This window comes from Herpailurus yagouaroundi, unplaced genomic scaffold (assembly GCF_014898765.1).
Source record: "Herpailurus yagouaroundi ecotype Mexico unplaced genomic scaffold, PumYag 152606, whole genome shotgun sequence".
Taxonomy (NCBI): domain Eukaryota; kingdom Metazoa; phylum Chordata; class Mammalia; order Carnivora; family Felidae; genus Herpailurus; species Herpailurus yagouaroundi.
Window position 1 is genome coordinate 1 of NW_024422947.1, and position 14,896 is coordinate 14,896.

General features: G+C 42.6%; 1 long non-coding RNA gene and 1 other non-coding gene across 2 annotated transcripts; one reads left to right on the top strand and one right to left on the bottom strand.

Annotated features, from left to right (window-relative positions):
* Window positions 1-27: 27 nt before the first annotated feature.
* TRNAN-GUU (transfer RNA asparagine (anticodon GUU)) lies at window positions 28-101 on the bottom strand. The gene has a single exon. It is a non-coding gene; the product is annotated as a tRNA-Asn (tRNA).
* Window positions 102-1,341: 1,240 nt separating this feature from the next.
* LOC121026743 (uncharacterized) lies at window positions 1,342-13,788 on the top strand. Its single transcript, XR_005788438.1, has 3 exons — window positions 1,342-1,485; window positions 2,217-2,362; window positions 13,662-13,788. It is a non-coding gene; the product is annotated as an uncharacterized LOC121026743 (long non-coding RNA).
* Window positions 13,789-14,896: the final 1,108 nt, after the last annotated feature.

Genomic DNA, 14,896 nt, shown 5'->3' on the forward strand with positions numbered 1-14,896 from the left:
CGGAACTGAGCCAAAAGTGAAGCAGCCCGTCCCTGGGTGGGCTCGAACCACCAACCTTTCGGTTAACAGCCGAACGCGCTAACCGATTGCGCCACAGAGACACAGCGCTCCACCCTTCCCCTGCCTCCTTAGGTAGGAAGTACCTGCTAACCTCGGGGACGTGCCGCACTCTAGACAAGGAAACAAGTTCCAATGCCTCGGAAAACCGGAGAGGAGTTGACAAAGCGTGTTCATCGCGTGAAAACCGTGAGTGAGAGATTCCGAAGACAAAAGGGCAGCCCGGCGGCCCCACTCTGCCTTGCTCCCCACCCGCCTGAAATGCTAGCTAGCGTCCCCGGGGCCGAGGCGAGAGGGGCCCGAGGGAAGCTACACGTCCCGGTGGGCTCGCCTGGTGACGCTTCCCTCTTCTCTGCCTTCATCAGACCACCCTTCATCGGCACTCGTCCCCTAACCCAGGACGAATGTGAGGCCTGGAGGAAGTAGGAAGGGCATAATTGGTCAGAAGGAGAGCCCACCATTCGGAGATACCTTCGAGGCTGGTGGGGTGCTTCCACTTCCTTCGGGTTCCTCCGCCCGGCAGGGAGGTTCCACGACGGCAGGGGTCGGGTCGATGGTCGTTCTAATGTCCCCACGCCGAGAACAGGGTCAGACATTCACCAGGACGCTCTCCTGGGACTTGTAAATTACTTGGTCGTCTTTAGCTTTTAGGCCCTTGAGGAACTGAAGAACCCCGAGAATGGAAATAGTGAAAAGCTTTTCAAAGCGGGAATTTGTTTTTCAAACTTACCCATCCAGTTAATTGAGCAGCATCCGCAGCGGCAGCAACGGGAAAGACGAACCGCGCGCCACCCGCCGGCTCGAGCTTCCGGCGCTCAGCTCGGCTCCGCTGCGTACGTGCTCAGTGCGGTGGGTGGGGGGTCGGCGTGGGCCGGGGGCCCACAGCAGGTGGAGGGAAAAGGGAGCCGCAAAGAGGACGCAGGGAAGCTGCGGAGGCGCGTACTGGGTCAACAAGACCTCCTCGGCGGCCTGGCAGCCGTAAGGGGCCAGACCCCGGAGAGATGAGAATGGGTCTTATATCGTAGTTGAAGAAGGAAGGAAAAAGAACGGGAAAGAACGAAAAGGGTGTTAGACTTGTAGCTCGGGGCGGGGGCGGGGGGGGGGCAAGGCAGCAAGATATCATGAAGGCCTTTAGGACCGCTTAAAGCACGACATTTGCAAGCCGGCTCATAGCTCTTTAGTGCTCTGCGTTCTACTTGTAGCAGCCTCGGTTCCAATCCCGCTCAAAGCAGGGTCTCCTGAGGTGGTGGCGAGTGCTAGATTGAAACCTGCGCGAGCTGCCCCATTTGCCTGCGGCACGAGAGCACGGTTTCCCGTGATTCCAGAGCTCTGCGCTGAGAAAAAGGGAACCTCCGCCGTGCATGCTGAAGTCTCGGTCTTCAGACGTGACTTGGCTGAGATGCTTGACTGCCCTACGTCTGGAAGGAGGTGAGGGAGGTGCCGCCTTGTATTTGGTGTCTTTGCAAAAATGAAACGATGAGGCTTTTCTGGTGGAGAAGTTTCAAGCGCCACTGGGGCCTTTTTAGACGAGCTAAGAAACGAGATGAAATGAGAGTTCGAACTCCAACGGATACTTTAAATAAAACCTAACAAATATTAAAATAACATCTTCACTTGATAACATTTTTTTTCGAACAGTGAATGATTGAACATAGAGTTCACAAATGTTAAGTGCACCACCCAGTGAGTTTTGCTAAATGTAACTGGTATCTGGCCGAAATTACGAAAAACTTACATCAGTCCCGAAAGTTAGACCTCTTTTCCTGTTGTTAAAAAAAAAGAATCTGAAAGGTGGAATGAAATGGGGTCACTTGCATGAAAGGGTTTTAAAATGGAGCCAGGAAGCCATTAAGGAGATGGGCTTTGTGCAGGCACGTCTCCACCGGGTAGAACTGGGAACTTTTGAATTGTGCCAAACACCAAATATTACAAGGACTGAGCCGCAAAACCTGTAACTTGCTACAGTCAGAGACTTTGCTTAGTGATAGCCTTAGCAATCAATTACACTCAGTCCAGATTCGCTTTCTGCCATTAACACCAATCGAAAGTTCTCGTTAAACAACTATTTGGGTTGCTCTTCACATCTGTGTATGCTGAACTGCGATTCTTTGATCCCAAATAAACGGTCTTGCTTAATTATTGCCTTGTGACAATTTTAGGCCGACAGCCTGTTGTCAGAAGCAGGACCTGAGGTGATTTCAGCAAGGCAGGACCGGTGTCTCCTGGAATTGGGTGCGGTCTCTACAGGAGACTAGTGCTCACCGCTCCTAGCTTGTATACATACGGACAGCCTTCTACTCGCACCGTGAGTCCTCTTAGGTACCGACCTCCCTCCTTCCTTTTGGTTGAGGTCGTTGCCTTTCTCTGGGATCAGGCGGGTGGGTGCCCAGAGAGAGAGGAGATGCCCATCATGCCACTGGAGGGAGGGGTTTCACTATTGATGAGTACTCTTTTGTTTCATAGGATGTGTGTGTGTGTGTGTGTGTGTGTGTGTGTGTGTGTGTGTGTGTGGAGGGGGGATTGTGATTGCTGGTTGTTTTAGGACAAGTGTTGTTTAAATTCAGGGGCGCCTGGGTGGCACAGTCGGTTAAGCGTCCGACTTCTGCCAGGTCACGATCTCGCGGTCCGTGAGTTTGAGCCCCGCGTCGGGCTCTGGGCTGATGGCTCAGAGCCTGGAGCCTGTGTCTCCCTCTCTCTCTCTGCCCCTCCCCCGTTCATGCTCTGTCTCTCTCTGTCCCCCCAAAAATAAATAAACGTTGAAAAAAAAATAAAATTGCAATAGCCATTCTGGGGAACCTCTGTTTTAGTTAAGTCCACCTTAAGGGGCACCCTTAAAAAAGAGGATTCCAAACCTCTCTGAGACAGTGGAATGCATTCTTTGATTAGTATGCAAAGGACAAAATAAGTCCAAAACAGCTCTAAAAGGATCCTGATAGCATGCAAATAATAATAATAATAATAATAATAATAATAATAATAATAACAACAACAACAACAACAATTTTTAAATAAAAGATTGCTCATCCATGCAAAAATAATGATAATAATAATACATTTTTAATGAAGGACTGGCCATCTGAGCAGGTAACCTTAAAATTATGGAAACATAATTTGGATTCATGCAAATAATAACAATGATAATAATAATACATTTTTAATAAAAGCTTCGTCATCTGAGCAAGTAGCCTTAAGTTAGTCCATCTGCTGGAAACATAATTTGGATCCAGCCATTCTTTTTTTTTTAGTGTTTATGTATTTTTGAGAGCGAGAGACAGAGCAGGAACAAGGGGGGCGGAGGGGCAGAGAGAGAGGGAGACACAGCATCTGAAGCAGGCTCCAGGCTCTGAGCTGTCACCTTAGAGTCCAACATGGGGCTTGAACTCACAAACCATGAGATCATGACCAGAGCCAAAATCAGAGGTTTAGCTGACTGAGCCACCCAGGCACCCCTGGGTCCAGCTATTCTTTTGGGTTTCCTACCTGAGACATGGCTGAAGTTTAAAAAAAAAAAGAAAGAAGAAAGAAAGAAAGAAAGAAAGAAAGAAAGAAAGAAAGAAAGAAAGAAAGAAAGAAAGAAAGCTGTAAGAGCTGTGTGTGTGTGTGTATGCATGTTATAGATATGGTATTTTACTGTCTTGGGATGATATTGCCCAAATTAATTTGTAAAAGAATTCTACTTAATTGGCTTGAGGAATATCAAGTACTTATATCTCTTAAGTATTCCTAAAGTTCTCAGAAATAGACTAAAAAGTAACCCAAGTTCATATAGTCTAGGATAATCTTTGATAAATAAAAACGAATTCAAGTTTGTTGGTTTAATAAAAACAAGAATATCTTTAGAGTTATCAACATTAAATAGAATGCAGATAAACTGCCTTTTCTACCTGAGTTTACTAATCAAATAAGCTCATGTTATCTCCATGTTACAAAATTCATCAACAAAAGAAATAACTTAAAATGATGATTAGCTGTTTAATGTCTTATCCAAGTATAATTGTTAAAAACAAGTAATTTAGGGGTGCCTAGGTGGCTCAGTCGGTTAACGTTTGGACTCTTGGTTCCGGTTCAGTCAGGCTCCGTACTGACAGCCTGATAGCATGGAGACTGCTTTGGATTCTTTCCCTCTCTCTCTGAACTTCCCCTGCTCTCGCCGCCCCCCCCCGCCCCGCAAAAGAAATAAATAAAAACTTAAAAATGTTTAAATAAACGTTTTAGTTTAAATAAATAGAAGATCAAAGTTTATACTAAGATAAACTAAATAATGGACACTCATTGAATATCTAAATTATTTCCAAAATAGATAAATATTAAATGCTAAGCTTAGTTTATCTACTTTTGGCATTTCCATTTTTACCAAAAAATTATTATGAGAAAGAGTATGTCTCTAAAAATTTTGAAATGTATTTATAAGCTTGCTAATATACAACAGGATGCTAATTTATGATAGACAGTTCACAATTGCCTGCTTCCTAATAGTCACTGAAAAGCAAACATTACAAATGGTTAAAGAGGGGGCGCCTGGGTGGCTCAGTTGGTTGAGCATCCCACTTTGACTCAGGTCATGATCTCACAGTTGGTGAGTTTGAGCCCCACCTTGGGCTCTGTGCTGACAGCTCAGAGCCTGGAATCTGCTTCGAATTCTGTGCCTCCCTCTGTCTCTGACCCTTCCCAGCTCCCTCTCCCTCCCTCCCTCCCTCCCTCTCTCTCTCTCTCCCTCTCTCTCTCTCAAAAATAAATAAATATTAAAAAATTAAAAAAACAAATGATTAAAAATTAGATTGGAAAGGGAGTTAAAATACAAATGAACCAATGAGAATACTTAGAATACTAAGCATATGTTAACTCTGCATAAACTGCATGTGTGGATGCTGAGAGAATGCAGACAAGCCAGCAGGTGTGCCTTCAGAAGAGAAGAATCAGTGAACTTCCATAAGATCTTTCTCCTACTGTGGAAGGATTTATTGTAACTTTGGGTTTCTCAACCTGTGGTCACAGACCATCAATGAATTATGACGAACACTTATTTAAGTAGAAAATACAAATGTTATCCATATCTGTTTATACAGATGAATGGACGATACATATTTTATTATAGATGTATTTATTATCTACATATAAATTAAAAATAAAATTTTCATTAAAGAAGTAAAAATTAGAGTACCTACATGGCATATACTGAAAATAGGCAATACTTGTCCATTTATTAAACTTATACTTGAGTTAGTTATATGGTTTTATGTGTGTAAGTATGTGCTGAGACACACTACACAGTATATTTCTTGCTGTGAAATGATCCAACATGTTTGAGAGCCACTGCTTATATACCACAGTAAATTGAGCAACAAAGGGTCTGTGTGGCCAGCTGAAATGCCAGTTAAGAACAATCATCCTTTCTGTCCTCTGCACACACAGCGGTGACTCCTCAAGGCCAGGCTGCAATCACTCTTTGATGGGCTCATCCTTTGTTGCCTTGTCTTTTAAGATTCATAGCCAGGTGGCAAGCTTTGTTGAAACAACTTCCCCATGTTTTTTTGTTTTTTTAATGTTTATTTATTCTTGAGACAGAGACGGAGGGTGAACAGGGGAGGGGCAGAGAGAGAGGGAGACACAGAATCCGAAACAGGCTCCAGGCTCTGAGCTGTCAGCACAAGAGCCCCATGCGGGGCTCGAACCCACGAACTGTGAGATCATGACCAGAGCCGAGGTCAGATGCCCAACCGACTGAGCCACCCAGGTGCCCCAAAAACTTCCCCATGTTTTAGAACTACTTGCAAGGCTGGGATTCTGGTGATGGCTTCTTTGATATTTATACCATCTGCCCTCAGTTTAGAACTTGTCCCATCTTTTAAATCTTTATTCTGCCTACTCAACCTAGAGCAACCTTCTTCAGCAATATGGAATCCTATTGGCCCTGCCTGTTCTGTCATTCCCAGTCTAGCAGAACAATGTCAGGATGAACATATAAAATGAACGGATCTAGGAGTGCCTGGGTGGCTCAGTCAGTTAAGTGGTTGACCTCGGCTCAGGTCATGATCTTATGGTTGTGAGTTTGAGCCCCGTGTCGGGCTCTGTGCTGACAGCTTGGAGCCTGGAGCCTGCTTCAGATTCTGTGTCTCCCTCTGTCTCTGCCTCTCCCCTGCTCGTGCTCTGTCTCTCAAAAATAAATACATGTTAAAAAAATTTTTTTTAATTAATGGATCTCATATTGTAATTTACTTATATCAAACCAAATATTAATATTTTTTCCTCTGTTAAAACGACAAAGTTTTCCTGTACTATCGTTCTGCACCTGAGAGGAGGTTAAAAAAGGAAAGCAAAGATTTTGTGTTTTATCAAAATAATTTTCAGTGCTTTATCAGGTCTCTTATGGGCTTTGCTCAGCTATGTAATGTCCTGGTATCTGCCTTTAAAATCGTTTATTGTCGTTGTGGTCCAATACATAATTAACTATTGATTCATGTTCTGTGATCCTATACAGTCCGGTGTCTAAGACTTTTTGATATTTTTGACAAACTTGCATCCACCTTGGCCATTATTAAGGTTCCTGGACATTCAAAATTAGACTCAGGAGGGGGTGCCTAGGTGGCTCAGTTGGTTAAGCATCGGACTCTTGATTTCAGCTCAAGTCAGGATCTCAGGGTCCAGTGAGATTGAGCCCCATCCCCCGGTGTCTGGTTCCGCAGAGCCTGCTTGGGATTCTCTCTCTCCTTCTCTCTCTGCCTCTCCCCGACTCACGCTCACTCTCCCTTACAGACATAACATACATACGTACGTACGTACATACATACATACATACATACACATATGTACAAATTAGATTCAGGAGGAGCTAAAGACAAATTTTTGGCTGGTAGAGCACCAAGGACCATTGCCTTAAAATCTATCAAAACCAAGGCCCTCATAGGTAACATAAATGATCTCCCGAAAGGAAATCTAAAACTCCTTTTTAAGGATGTTCAATCCAGGGTATCCCACAAAGAAAAAACCTTAGAGCTGCCAGTGGTTGTCGTTTCAGTCCACTGAATGGCCCAAATAGGAATCCTGTCTGGTCACAGTCCACGGAAAGATCCCTGATGGAAATGACTCCTCAGGGGCACCTGGGTGGCTTAGTCGGGCTCAGCTGACTCTTGATTTAGGCTCAGGTCATGACCTCACAGTTCCTGAGTTTGAACCCTGAATCGAGTTCCCTGCTGACAATTCGGATCCTGCTTGAGGGATTCCCTCTCTCTCAAAATAAATAAATGAACATAAGGGGGCGGGGGGAGGGGGTGGGGAAGAAGTGACTCATCAGCTGACCCACCGGGCAGTTGATAAACTTACAAATCTCATGAAGCAATATGGGAGGGGAAATATTTTTAGGGCCCCCAAGAGGCACACTTGACTGGTACTGTGTTGTTGTTTTTTTAAACCAATAACTTGTTATTTTCTTTATAACACTTTTTGTAATCATCTGGTTAGGGAAGCTCCCTTATGTATTTTTCTATGAAGTAATATGACAGCATTTGTAACCTGTGTCCTTATACTCCTTCTCGTGGACCTCTTTGCATGAAATAAAGAATTCCACAAATGGGCTTATATTTGGCATTTTAACTTAACATCCTTCAGATTCTTTGGGGAATTAATCATGAAGGAGTGTTGGATTCAGGTATTTGGGCTGGTATGTGTCCTAATAAGTATCCTAATGCTTTTCGCTGTATTACACACAGTAAGACTCCTTCGCTGCTGGTAAAACCCTATAATATGGAAGAACTCGCTGATTTCGTAGGTTATTTGCCATATGGACTGAATGTCTTCCTTCTTGCCTGAAACTCATACACTAGGCCAAAATATCTAATTGTCTTTATCTAAGTTCTTTTTACAGGGGCCTCTGCTGTTACGAATAAATTTTAGCCCCTGGGTTAACGTATTTTTTCTCGTGACCCTCATTGCTGATGGTCAAGTCTTACCATACCATACCATTGCCCTTTGCTTGGAAAAAAACATCTGATTCTACAAACCTGACTATTGATTTGTGCCAGAACAAACCATACTCCTGAGGTACCTGAATTAATAGCTTGGCCTCTGTCCCTAGAGGGATGGAAAAATATTGCTGATAAAGTTGTAGTATTCTCTGTTGGAGTCCTGGAAAATACTCAATAACTTTCTTTTCTTTGGCTAATTAACTTCCTTGCCCCCAACTGCCCCCCCCCCCCTCTAAAAACCTTCCATTTGGTACAACTCCTTGGGACATCTCTCTTCTGGCCACATGGGACGCTGCCTGATTCAGGAATGGCTTAATAAAGCCCATTAAATCTTCAAATCTACTTGGTTGAATTTTGTTTTTTAACACAGTTAATCCTCACCCTACCTTCACTGAAGCAATCACCATTCTGATTTCTATCTCCATAGATTAATTTTGCCTCCTTTTGAAATTCCCGTAAATGAATATACTTTTTGTGTTTGGCTTTTTTTCCCACGCAACATAATATTTTTGAGATGTATCCACTTTGTTGTGTGTATCAGTAGATCGTTTTGGTATTATCGGTGAGTGTTATTCCAATGTGTTGATCACTATAGTTGATGGACAATTGGGCTATTTTCAGTTTTGCATAGTGTGAATAAGGCTGCCATGAATATTCTTGCAGGAATCTTTTTGTGCACTTGTACGTTCATTTTGTGTGGGTATAAACCTAGGAATAGAATTGCTAGGCCATAAGGTATTTGTATATTTAACTTTATTAGAAGCTATCCGTTTTCGGGGTGCCTGGGTGACTCAGTCGGTTGGGCCTCTGACTTCGACTCAGGTCATGATCTCACGGGTTCCTAGGTTCGAGCCCCGTGTCGGGCTCTGTGCTGACAGCTGGAGCCTGCTTGCAGCTCTGGGTCTCCCTCTCCGTCCCTCCCCCTCTCGTGCTCTGTCTCTCTGTTTCTCAAAAATAAATAACCGTTAAAAAAAACAAAACAAACAAACAAACAAAACGAAGAAGAAGCAGCTATCAGTTTTCCAGAATGGTTGTACTACTTTACTCTTTCACCAGCAACAAGAGATAACGTTGCTACACATTTTTGTCAGCATGAGTGTTCTTTGTCTCTTAAATTTCAGCCATTCTGAGAGGTATGTAATGGTATATCACAGTATTTTAAATTTGTGTTTCTAATGAGTAATGGTGTTGAGAATTCTTTCTTATGCCTTTTGGTCATAAAGAAATCTTTTGTGAAGAGATTTCAAGTGTTTTATCTACTTTTAATTGGCTTGACTTTTTTTTTTTCTTTACTTTTTGCATTAACTTTTTATGTTAGACTAGGTTTAGATTTATAAAAAGTTGAGATTATAGTATAGAAAGTTCCCATATACCTTGCATTCAGTTTCCCCTATAATTATCATCTTACATTAGAATGGTTCATTTGTCATAATTGAATGAATACATTATTGGTTTTTTTTTTTAATGTTTATTTATTTTTGAGAAAGACAGAGATAGAAGGCAAGTGGGTTAGGGGCAGAGAGAGAGGGAGACACAGAATCTGAAGCAGGCTCCAGGCTCTGAGCTGTCAGCACCAGAGCGTGACGCGGGGCTCGAATTCACGACCTGAGCTGAAGTCAGACGCTCAACCGACTGAGCCACCTAGGCCAGGCGCCCCAATATTAGTGTTAACTAAAGTTCATGTTTTATTCAGATATCCTTGATTTTTACATAATGACCTTTTCCCTTTGTTTTGTTTTTGTTTGTTTGTTTGTTTGTTTTGTTTTTTTACAAAACATTTTTAAAATGTTTATTCATTTGGTGAGAGAGTGAGAGAATGCATGCACAGGAGCAGGGGCGGGGCAGAGAGAGGGAGAGAGAGAATCCCAAACAGGCTCCCCGGCAGCGTGGGGCTCCATCCCACGAACTGTGAGATCATGACCTGAGCCGAAATCAAGAGTCAGACCCTTAACCGACTGAGCCACCCAGGTGCCCCTTAATTTATTTTCCAGTGAGAATCAACTGTTTTCCCAGTGTAAGACCAATTTTGTCATGCCATATTTTTAAGAATATATCTTGATTCAGGGGCCCCCATAATGACGTATTCCTGTTCCAGGATTCCACCCAGAGTATCCCAGTGCCTTCAGTTTATGTCTCCTCATGCTCCTCTTGACTAGCAATTTCTCAGACTTCTCTTGTTACTGATGACCTTGAAAATCCTTAAGAGTACAGGTCACATACTTTGTAGAATGTCTCTCAACTGGGATTTGTCTGATGTTTTTCTCATGATCAACCTGGGGTTAGGGGTTTGGGGAGGTAAAGTACCATTCTTATCACTTTGTGTAATGGGTATTGTTAAAAAGAAAACCACAGGCCCGAAATGGCATCGTTGAGGTTAAGGCCCCAAGTCAGTAAACCAAAACTGAATACCTAACCTACCTACCGTATTAACTCCCCAGAAACATAACCTTTAACCAGTCAGCATGGAATTTCTTGGTCAATACTGGGAACTTTACTGATAGACCCCTTCCTCTCACCTTAGGAGGGCAACCTTGCCTAAATAATACATTCCTTGCTAATAAGTTCCTTCTTTCCTTCCTCCCCCCTTTCTTCCCTCTTCCTTCCTCCCTCCCTCCCTCCCTTCCTCCCTCCCTCCCTTCCTTCCTTCCTTCCTTCCTTCCATTCTTTCATTCTCTCTGTCTTCTCTTTGCCTTTAAAAATCTCCTTTGGTTTAGCCCAGCAGAGCTCCCCTCTGATTGCTGGTTGAGATGCTTCGTGATTCATGAATCACTTAAAAAGACTAATTCAACCTTCAAATTTACTCGGTTGAGGTTTGTTTCTTAATAGTATGTACTGTTACCATGACTTACCACTGTTGATGTTAATCTTGATTCGTTGGCTGAGGAAGTGTTTATTAGGCTTCTCCACTGTAAAATCACTGTTTTTGCCCATGAGATGAAGGAAGTCACTGCGAGTAGCCCACACTTTTAAGGAGGGTGGAGTATCTCCATTAATTTGGGATACTTCTGCATGGGACATTTGTCTGTTTTCCCTATTCATTTATTTATTTACTTATATCAGTATGGACATGTCGATATTTATGTTATATTTTGGGGTTATAATCCAATACTATTTTATTCATTTTGTTGCCCAGATTGTTTCAGTTTCAGCCACTGTGAGCATTTTCAGTTGATTTCTGTTTTCCTTTGGCATACCCCCATCATTGTGGAGTTTGTTTTTTTCTCTGGTACTTTCTTATTTTATGGTATTGCAAAACGCTCTAGGGTCTCCCTGTGTATTTCCTGCCCCAGTGCCAAAATCAGCCATTTCTCCAAAGAGCCCTGATTCCTTTTTTAAAAAAAAATTTAAATTTTTATTTTTTTAAAGTGATCTCTGTGCTCCCTGTGGGGCTCAAACCCATGACCCTCAGATCAAGAGTCATATGGTCTTCCGACTAAGCCAACCTGGCACCCTGAGCCTTGATTCCTTTGATTGATGACTTGACTTTTTACTATTGGCTTCTAAGCATTTTTTATATTCAGAATTTGAGTCACTTGTTAGATACATGTATTTCAAAAAGCTTCTCCCGGTATGCCTTTCCTTTTCACTTTTTATAGTTTTTTTATGAGCATAAGTTTTTTAATGAAATCTAATTTGTCTATAGTTTTTCTTTTATGGTTAAGCCAATTTTGTTCTCTGAGAAATCTCTCCTATCCCAGGATTGTTAATATATTATATTATGTTATATTATATCATTCATATCATATCATATCATATCATATCATATCAACTATATTATATTATACTTACTCTACTATACTATATTTAAGATACTGTACTATACTATAATCCTAGGAGCTTTAGTTATTGAAGTTTGACTTTTAAACTTAGGAGTCTTCTCAGATTCATCTCCTGAACATAGTAGGCTAGGGAATACTAAACACTAGGGAATCATGGTGTACCCAATCAACAATATGACCTCCCAGAAACCTGCTCCCAGAGACCTGTTTTTTATTTTTGAGAGAGAGACACACAGTGCAAGTGGGGGAAGAGCAGAGAGAGAGTGACACGGAATCTGAAGCAGGCCCCAGGCTCTGAGCTGTCAGCACAGAGCCCACAAACCATGGGCTCGAACCCACAAACCATGAGATCATGACGTGAGCTGAAGTCAGACGCTTAACCTACTGAGCCACCCAGGCGCCCCTCCACATTTTTTATTTATAAACATTGAGAATATTTTTCTGCTCTGCTCAGGTGCTTTCCTCCCTTGTCCTTATCTCCTCCCTGCAACCCCTGGGTGCAAGAAGTAGTAGAAGCATTTGTATATAGAAAACTGTGGCTTTCCTTCTTAACTGGAATCAGGAAGCTTCAACTCTGCCAATACCACCACCTTTCACACCTATCAACTAGTGACTACAATCCAGAATGTGACTGTCAACCAAAAGTGTCTCTAAACATTCATGCTTCCATAACCCTATTGACTTACTTACCATCAGCAACAGCAGTGAGAAGGTTGCCTCTCCTCACTTCTGCCAACTCTCTTGAGTGCATCTAATTTCTATCCTGAACCCAACCTGCAAGGGAATCTGAGAAATGCAATTTTTTCAGTTTTTCAACCTCTTCAGCTAGGAGGATAGAATAGATTTTAAGTGAACCAATCTACATTTAAAATTATTTTAAATCCCACCCACACCCTCCACACTAAGTGTGAAGCCTGCTTGGGATACACTGTCTCTCTCTCTGTCTGACCCTTCCTTGTTCACGGTGTCTCTCAAAAAAAAAAAAAAAAAAGAAAGAAAAGAAAAAAGATAGATAGATAGATGGATAAATAAATAAATATTTTAAATTAAAAAATTAAATTAAAAAGCAAAACAGAAACCACACACTGAGGTGGTGGAAGTAATACTATGACAGGAATCCCCAATACAGCACCAATTACTGCGGATTATAATGGATCCAATTTTCTCAGATTGGATAAAAAAAATAACTTCCAGATATAGCAGTATATTAGAAAAGGGTTAAATATTAAGAGTATGAAAAATCTATGCCAGGCTAATTATAAACAAAAGGATAAAAGAGTGAAACATGAATATCAGACAAGGGTACAAAGAAAGTTTTAAATTAGATAGAGGGGTAATATCCTGGCATCTGTAAGTACCCGTAATTTACTCTCTCTTTTTTTTTTTTTTTTTTTTTTTTTTTTCCCCCCAAACAAACCTTTCCGGGGGGCCCGAAAAAAAAACTTGTTATGAGGGGAAAAATTCTTGGAGTTTTTTTTTTTTTTTCATTTTTTTTTTTTTTTTTTTTTTTGCTTCAATAGAGGTCTGTGTCAGGCAGAAAAATGTAAAAGCAAGATTCAATCCTTGGCCTTTTCCAGGGACTCAAAAGAGACATAGAGGGAGAGAACCTCAGTTATCGCCCAGATCTTCTGGAGTAAGTTAGACACACCAGTCCAGCCTCCTGAACCGTCACTGGGTCCTGACCACCTATTTGGGGTAGAGAACTGGTATTCATCTCAAAGTTTGGAAGAAAGGGTCTGGGAGGCACCAAGCAATGGGTGGGCAAAGAGAATGTGTCAGCCAGTGAAAATCAACTTTCCATGGGTCCACGGCAGATATGGACCAGAGACCAGAAACAACATGAATGTCTGATGTTTTTCTACAGAGTTCTGTTATCAACTTGTAAAGAGCCGACTTCAGAATTAGACTTTTCCAAATCCTATATTTGGATTTGGCCACGAAGCCAAAACTTCACAGCATTGCCGGACATTAAATCTCCTATGCAAGCCTTTGCTCTGGGTGTCTTTTTTGTTTTTTGACAATGTTGCCCACAGTGAGTACCGCGAAAATCTAGTTTACCATTGCTTTTTCCAAGTCCTTCCGGTGACTCCTTCTGATTTGACCTAGTACAGCACATCTTGGGGGAGCATTGGTGGTTCAGTGGTGGAGGCCTGGGTTCAATTCCCAGCCAGTGCAGTGTGTTCAGCAGTTTTACTTTGAACTGTCTGTCTGTTGCTCAGGCAAGTTAGGTCCCTCTGGGGTTCTGACCTTCAGGGAACAGCTGCCCCATTAGGGGAGGAAAGTGGGTTATTTCCGGGGCAGAAGACATTGAGGAATTTGTGTGAACAGGGACTTTGGAGAAGGTATGTCCTTCACGTGCGGGTGTGTCTGACGGGTCTGTCTCTGACGTTTTTGCATCTTTGGGTCTCGAGCCAGTGTTACTTTTATTCTTCCTTCTGGTGGTCCCTGGAATCCATAGAGTCATCTGGTCACTGATACACATGCTGGACTTGGGCAGACCATTGGGCCACGTCTCACTATGGAGTGGGGATCAAGAAACGAAATTCCCAAATTGAGACAAGCCGCAGGGAGGGCTAGGCAGACACCCCAGTGGAGAGGAAGAAATGAGGGGCCCCAGGAAGGAGGAGACTTGTGGGGAAGAATCCACAGGGTGATGAGGGGAACTGGGTAGAGATAGGCTTCAGTCTTTGATGGTCTTGGTAGAATGAAGGATGAGTCCCCGAGTGTAGAGCAGCATGTACAATAAAGTCATTTTCACTACTATTGTTTTATAGTCTGTCCGGGAAAAATCTATTTAGTGCATCGTTTTTATGCTTCTTGGTAAGCAGCACGGTGGGGGAGGGGGGCGGGCGGGAAGCCATGACAATCATCAGCTCTGGAGGTTTGGAGGAGGAGACTCTGGAAAAAGAAAACCCAGGGATCATCAGGTTTGCCTACCCCTGTTTTCATCTACTATTTTCCTCAACAAACCTTACGTAGGGTCCCAGATCTCAAACTGCCCCTGCCACATTGGCAAATTGAATATGTGCCACCGATCATTTCTTTCTTGAAGGGATAAGAGATGGTAGAGCCGGTGCTATGGGAGTGAGATGCAAGAAC